Source organism: Solanum pennellii, chromosome 4 (genome assembly GCF_001406875.1).
Source record: "Solanum pennellii chromosome 4, SPENNV200".
NCBI classification, from domain to species: domain Eukaryota; kingdom Viridiplantae; phylum Streptophyta; class Magnoliopsida; order Solanales; family Solanaceae; genus Solanum; species Solanum pennellii.
This window is the reverse complement of record NC_028640.1, coordinates 44,529,312-44,537,855: the sequence shown is the minus strand read 5'-3', so window position 1 is coordinate 44,537,855 and position 8,544 is coordinate 44,529,312.

The following is an 8,544-nucleotide window of genomic DNA, read 5'->3' as shown; positions in this document are numbered from 1 at the left end:
ATTTCAGTACCCAAATTTCAGAAGTCTAAGTCTTTTGGAACGAGACCCCCTCGACGGCCCGTCGTGCCCATGACGGTCCGTCGTGGGTTCCGTCGACTCACACAGTTTTTCCAGAAATAAAATCTGATGCTCAAAACGACTAAACAGGTCGTTACAGAATATTTTGTACTCTTTGTTGGGTTGTTAGAAACTTTTCCACACCTTTTATGCTTAGATTTATCTCATTCGAGGTCAAATTTTCTCAAGGGGGAGATTGTGACACCTTGTAAATTGAAATTTCTAATGTGAAAGGGAAAATGCTTCAATTGAATACAAGTTCACAAGTACGGAAGGTTGAACGGTCTGTACAGGGTGTCACATACTGTACAACGAACCATGGTGTAGTGTAAACATTGATAGATTCTTTAGGAAGAGTTTCACGAGCCAGAAAGGGACCATAACCCATCACTTTCGCTCGTGAAGTTAAGGCCAACACCCATCAAGGTTCACACACACTTGGACAATCTATAAAGCTTTACACGTACCGTGAAGTCGTTTGTGAAGTGACCCATATGTTTTTAAGCTTTTGATCAACTTCCAATTTATCGTATCTCTCAGCACATAATAAATCATATGCCCCTTCAAAAATAAAATTAAATGTCCTTGCGTCTACTTTCCAACGCCACAAAATTTGTCTAAGTTCGAGTTTGGAGTAAAAGGTTATGCCAATTTTAGTGAAGAACTATCATACATGTGAAGTTTCATGGACCATTAACCTTAAACGGTCTATGAAACCTCCATTTTGAAAGCACTTCATCAGTTTTTAAGTCTGGGTTGCTTTTGTCTTTCCTCTATGTCTTTTTTAACATTATTGTAAGTCTTTTTGAGTGTTTATTGAAAATATCACTCAACAAACTAGTTTCAATCAATCAAAATAGTAAGTATTTAAAAATTCTCTTAAAACACGCATAGGGTTACTCTTCTTCAAAAAAAACCCTAAAACCTTCATGTCGAAAATCCAAATTACAAAGAAAATCCTCCCACCTAAGTTTTCCCATGTTCTTCCGCTCTAATGTTCCTCCTCAAGGTAAAGATAAATCAAGTCTCTGCAGTTTTCATTTAAAATCTTCATAATCACGTATGTAAGGATATCATAGTATTGTACTAGTTCATTCTTATGTCCTACATCTAGTTTTTAATCAGTAAATGAGTAATCTAGGGTTTTGTCCTTACATTTGAGTATTTTGAGATAAGTTGAGATTGAGTTCTTAGTTCTTGAGTTGTTTATTTTTGAATTCCTATTTCTAATCATTTAATTGTTGTAAATTGTCTAGAGCGATTATGGAGTTGATTATTTATGTATATATTGTAGCATGAATCATATGAATTGAGTTTTCTTGAGATGAATAGTATAGTTGACTTTTCAATATTGTTATTGAGATCCTAGAATTGATGCGCTATATTCCAACATAAAACCTATTTTGAGTTATAAATTTTGAAATATTTTAAAGCTAACATTTGTGTTTTTGAGGAAGTAAAGAGGTTTTTGAGAAAGGCCATAAGGAAACCAAGTACTTCCCAAAATTTTCATTTTTACATGAAGAAAAAGAGTATTTTTATAAAGAAAAAAAAGGTAAAAGATTTTTCAATAAGATTAAGTACAAAATAGTTATCTCTACAAGAGGCCCATTTTGAGTAATTATCTCTATCCAAAATATACTTTAAATAGAGAAAAGAAAAACCTTGTTTTCTTAATCAGAAATTAGTTTCAGAGATATGTTAGAGCAATTAACTATTTTAAGAGGATAGTTTGAGTAGCTATCTCAAACCAAAGAAAGAATATGTTTGTAACACCTCGGACTACGATTATCTTTTAGTTTTGGGTCAAATTACAGCGATCATATCATTGAGCACATAGAGCATTACATTTTCCATGAGGTATTAAATCAATAGTCTTTAAGTCCTCTTTCCAACGTCGCCAAGTTTGCAAAATTTTGAGCTTGAAGTAAAATGTTATGGCCATGCGAATGAAGCCTCTCTACTGATGATTTGTCATCCGTTTAAAGGAAAGATAGTTTATTCTTTTCCTTACGCTTCTAGACCTTAAAAGTTTTTCTCACCCAAATAAATGTCTAATATGATTTCTACCACATTTTCATGTTCCTAAATGCATAGAGTTTGAGATAAGGGTTTGGAGAGTAGAAAAGGGCTAAGTTCCATTATGAATTAGGAGAACTTACCAAGAAAATAATTTTTAGGTATAAAAGCTTCTCACAATGTTGGGATGGTTTAACCACACACCATACCTCTAATTTTTCTCATGAAATTTCTTATTGAGAGATTCTTGACATAGTTTTTGAATTTTGTCTCATTCTTTTACAATGGAGGTTTTGAGTTCTTGAGTTGATTGATATTTTGTATGATTTGGGTTTTTTATAGAGATTGATGAATTCATTTAAGGTTTTTAAATAAAAAATGGTTTAGAAGAAATCACTCAATTCTAGATGAGTTAGGACCCAAAAATTAGATGAACAATTCATTGGATTTCTGGGCTCCGTTGTGGGGCGGCGCGCCACCATCACGCCAGGACTACTGGTCAGTAGTTTGGGTCCTAGTGTTGCGTTTTATCAGTGCACCCGAAACTTTTGCAGTAGTTACGGGGCTAGCGCGTTGCGCCACTTGGTTCGCCAGGGTCAGAAGGTCTTTTTCTTTTCAATCCTTCTTTTTGGTTTGTTCATTTGAATCGTATCTATGTTATCTTCTTGATTTTAACTCTTAAGGTGTTCATTAATCCTTGAGAGATTCTACATATCCTAATCACATTTTTATTCACATTTGAAAACAAAGAAAGTTAAAGAGGAAAATCTTAGCGGTCCATTTTAGTCATTTTAAGTATTCTTTTGCAATTGATTATAGATTTGAACTAAATCATGAGTAAATGAGAATGAGAATGAGGAGAGTTATATTTCTTGTTTTAAAATGAGTATAAGGGAACTAAGCATTTTCAAGTGTAACACTTCAACATTTGAAAGAGAGAAACATTGATTCTTAAATAAGTTTATGGGGAGTTGTTGAGTATTACCTCTTCTAAAATGATCTTTTGAGTAAGTACCTCAAATTGATGAAGAGTTATGTTTTATACGTTTGAGTATTCATATATATTTTTGGGAGTAGTATTGAGCACCGATATGGAGACAAGTTCAGACAACTCGAAATCCTCATAAACAATGTATGCTAACATGGGTAAATGATCATTTGTGCCTTCCGACAAATCATAGTGTATCCACTTGGTTAAGATATTATATATGCCGAAAAGGTATAGGACAGGTGTGGAAGTATGGGCCAGACATTGTATCATCACATATCTCATAGTGATTGTTGTCGATTAGAGAATCTCTCAAATGAGAGTAAAGAGTATGTTATTGTATTTTTATACATTTTTCGTTGATATGTACTGTTTTACAAGCTTTATATGTTGCATCTCTTATTGTTGCTTTCATATTGGAGTTGAGGTGAGGTGAGTATTATCTTCCCACGTTATCAGTTCATTTATATCTGCTTCAATTCTCCCCTTGCATCCTCGTATATTTAATTTACTGACGTAATTCGACCTACATAATTTTGTGATGCAAATACAAGTATTTAGGTTCATCAATTAGTGCTTCGTTGATACTATTTTACTTTAGCCAGGTTTGATGAGCCTCCTTGAATTTTGGATATCTTCACATAGTTATTTCTATGTTGTTAAGTTTGTGAGGGTCTTGTCCCGACTTCAATCGTAACATTTAGAGGGTTCATATACAGTAGTAGTTGAGATTTTTTTCACTATTCTCTTGTTGATCTTTTGAGTCTTGGTGTCAATTGTTTATGTTTAACCAAGCATATCGAAGCATTTTTGAGTTTATATACTATTGATACTTTTTGGTTTATTTTTGCTTCTGAAGTTATTATTTTTCTTGAGTAAGTCTTCAACTAAGTAGTTAATCAGGCCAAGGATCACGTGATGGTTCTCGAGTACCGTCAACGTCAAGGGTGTACGCTCGGGCGTGACAATATTTTTATGGGAGGGAGCTTAGATAATTTACATACATGGGTAGAAGATCATACTTTTTAGATAAATCTATATACCTAGTAGATCCACTTAGTTGAGAGGTTCTATATTTTAGCACAGTATAGGACAATTCTGTTAGTGTGGACAAGATGTTTTATCATCACTTAATTTGTAGTGATGGTTGTTAGTTCAAAAATCAACTAGTAGAGTTGAAGTGCATTTTGATATATCGCTTACTATATTTAATTCATAGATGAGTAAATATTTTGTAAAACATTAAATAATTTAACTCATTTATTTCATTACATTAGACTTAGGTATAGTCTATCTACTACAATCTTTTCATTCAATTATTTCACTTTGGCGATATTACATATTTGTATATTCAATATACTGATTTCATTTGACTTGCATCTCTTTATGATGCAGATAGAGGTGTTTCATATCATCAAAAGACACTTCGTTGGGATCACTCTATACTTAAGCTAGCTCTTGGTGAGCCTCCTCGCATCCCAAAGAACTTCACATTGACCTTCTAGTTAGTAGTTCTATGATGGTTTGGGTCTTGTCCCGATAATCTTCTTTAATAGTAGAGGTTTTATTGATAAATATAGTTGAGGAGTCTTTCAATATATACATTTCCTTGAGATGTTTTTGCAAACTATTTTACTTATCTTAATGGGTATTTTAAGGTAGTTTGAGTTGAGTATTTACTTTAAGTTTAAAAATGTTCATAAAATTCTATTTTAAGCCTTTTATTGTTTGAGTAAGTGTTCTGCTTAGTATTCAGCCAGACCAAGGGTTCGCTTGGAAACAAGTAATGATTCTCGCATGTCGGCCATGTCCAGGGTGTAGGTTCGGGGCGTGGCTATTTGAATAAGACTTAATCTTGTGTGTCTTTAAAAAAAGAAGCTAGATATGGTCAAGGAGGTTCATCGAAATGTCTTTTGACGAAAAATAATAATATGATTAGAATTATATTTGACTGTGGTTTCCTTCCTTTACTACCATCTTTGAGAGTAGAGAAATACCTTCTAGCTTTCACCATATTATCATTTCTGCATAATTTAAGAAATCTAAAATGTGTGCATTGACTATTGCAGTTCTTTATAAATATCGATAACTAGTTCACTATAAGAAACTAAAAATATTGTAACGCTATATAGACAGACTTCGTACTATGACTCTTAAATATAACAACTTATTAACGAATTTTTAATTTAACATCAAATTTTTAACATAAAAAATTTAGGTTAATATCGGTAAAAATGTTATATGAGATGTATGATATTAAACAAAAGGAACACGTTATAATTTTTGACTTCTCTTTTGTTGCTAATCCCACTCACTCTAAAATAGAAATTTTTTTTATTGTGCATAAACTATAAAGTGAATGTGGATACGCTGGGTAGGTAGATAGCCATTTAATTTTCTCTATATATTTTAAAAATTAGTTCACTTTTCTTCATCTCAACCTTTGAGTTATACTGTCATATCCAATAAACTTTTCTTTGATCATCTACTTCCTCCATTAGAAAACCCCCTCTTTGGATCATTTTTTCTCTCTAGTTTAGCAAAAAACATCATAAGTTTCTCTTATAAGATCATTTTTATTTTTACATTTAACGAAATATCTTTTTATATAATTTAATATGGGTTATGATGAGTCAGATTTCGGTGCGGTCGTAAGAAGTTGTAATATTAATAAACCTAACAATGTTGTAGCTCCTAACTAATACTTGGAGACTTCTTTAAATGTGTTTGGAATTCTTTTGCTAAACTTTTTGCTCCTGACACGACTAATTGTAGTGGTTTATCTAACAATTTCTCTTTAGATTTTCCAACTGCTCACTAGGAATAACCAGATGATCAAGTCATAATCATGAACAAAAATGGTAATCAACATATGTAATTACATCCCATTCAACTAGCTCAATTTATCCAAGAAACCTCTTTTCCTTCATCACCAACAATAGTAGTTTGTGTTCCACCGACAATTACAACACCAAAATAATGGATTGATCTACAACAACTCGATATAGGGGCTAACAATTATTCTAATTTCACTTTTTCCATGGAGACTCTTTTGATTCAAACTAGAACATGGTAACAATTCACTTCATTACATTTTATGTGTGTATGATTAAAATTTTAATTTTAGTACTTTTGATTTGAAATTAGGAAAAATCATTCGATAAGGATTACACATGAATTATTGCATATGAATCAAAATTTTGATTTTAGTGCTTTTGATTTGAAAGAAGAAAAATTATGGTTCTTTGAGACATATATTGGTCTAGTCCTGTAACCAAGTGAAAAATGGGGTTTCTCTTGAAGCATGGATTCTTCTGCCCATGAATCCTTCTTTGCTTTGTTATAGGACTAGAGAGAATCTTCTCTTGCGCTAGGGTCTAATATATGTGTCAACGAGTGTATTCTCTTGCAACGGATACGGGGCATGCCCTTGAGCCTATTGATTCAATTTTAAGAAAATCATGTCTCTCCTTCACTTAAAACAACCTATGATGACTCAACTCAGAAAAAATAACTAAACTTCATGATAAGAAGAACATGTACCGTGTAGAGCCTAAAGTCTATTATTAGTATTTAAACATTGATGTAGCTTAAGAATGATTAATTCATATAGGATTAAATTGTAGTATAATCTGAATCTAACTAAAGAAAGCATTACTATATAATGAAAACACCGTCTCAATTAGTAGAATACAAAAAAGAGCAAACATGGAGTTATATTATTCTGCTAAAATGGTCTAGTGAACCTTGTACTTGTGTGAGTTTGTATTGTGAACCCTTGTACTTATCCATTTTTCATATGGACCCTGAACCCATTTACACTCAACATTTTAAACACGTTTTCTAAGTTGGCTTTCTCTGTGGCAATACAACCAAGGGGAGTGTGATACACACACATGAGGAGCGTGAAATGTGGTTAAAAGGGTCTAATAGCCACATTAGGGTTCTATAAAGTCATCTTCTTTCCAATTCACATTTAACACCATTATTGAAAATTTTGAGATTTTTCTTACCACTTTTTCGATCTTCTTTCTCCAAATTTCTTGTCCATTTTTTTTATCGTTATACTCCTCTTTTATTTCTATGCATTTCCAGTTCATTCTTTGCTTCGTTTTGGGGTTGATCCTATTGTAGTTTTCAACATCATCATGAAAGTTTCTTTTCTTAGAATCCTATAATCTAATAAAAATCATGAAACGTGTAATTGAAAGCATAACAAACAGAATCCCCAAAAAATTTGAAGAAAATCAGTATAATCAATTAAATACCTAAAAATAAAAAAAGACAAAAATAGAAGATGATATCTAGACTAAACAACATACAAATACGAAAATAAGTAACAAAATTTACATAGATAAATTAAAAATCAAACAAAATCAACAAAAATACTCAATCAATTTTGTGGGAACGAAGAAAAAAATGTGTAAGAAAAAATGTAGGTTTATATAGCCACACATACATACAGGTTTAGGACGACGTTGACACACCGTGCTTTTTCGATTTGGCTGAAAACAGAGATGAATTTCCTTGATTGCTGCTGTGTTTTTTCTTCAATGAAAAAGTACAAAATGTTGGGAAAAAAGTGTAAGAAAGATGAAAGAGAAATGTAATGAGATTGGGGGAAAGTGGTGGGTTTGGTGGGAAAAGATAAATAAAAATCAGAAATGTATTAATTAAATATTATAAAAATGTCAAGATGACATTAAGTGGTATATATATACACGTGTCAATTTATAATTATTTTTAAAATTACATGTCATGTGTTTGTGGTACACACAATTAAAGGGTTAAAAAGGTGTTTAATATGTTGAGTTTAGCTGGGTTCAGGGGTCTAGATGACAAATGAGTAAGTAGAAACGTTCACAATACAAACTTGTACAAGTACAAGGGTCCACCACACCATTTTGCCTATTATTTTTACACATAATATTATTCTATAATCTTTTCGTGACACTCCTTATATTTCATATTAAGTGTAATTTTTAATGCAAAACACACCTATTAAGAAAAAAATTCAAGAGCATAGGGTAAATCATAATTTCAACTATTGACCTTTGTGAAATTATAATATAAGGGGAAATAATGCACAAGTACCCCCCTAGACTATGACCAGAATCTCAAATACACACCTTAACTAAACTAAGGTCCTATTACCCCCTGGATTTTTTTTAGAATTTTGTGCACCTTTTTGGATAACATGACATCCAAATATCTCCGACGCGCCTCAATTTTGTTGATTCATAGAGTGAGCCACGTGAGAAAAAAGGTGCACCAAATAACCAAAGAAATAAGTTCAATGGGGTAATAGGACCTTAGTTAAGTTAAGGTGTGTCTCTGAAATTTCAGTCATAGTACAGGGGGTACTTGTGCATTTTCCCTAAATATGACATTCGAGTGTTGAATTGATCTCCTAGAAGATAGAAAACATCAATATAGGAAAACACACATGGAAAAAATTTCAAACACCTATCTCGAACTTT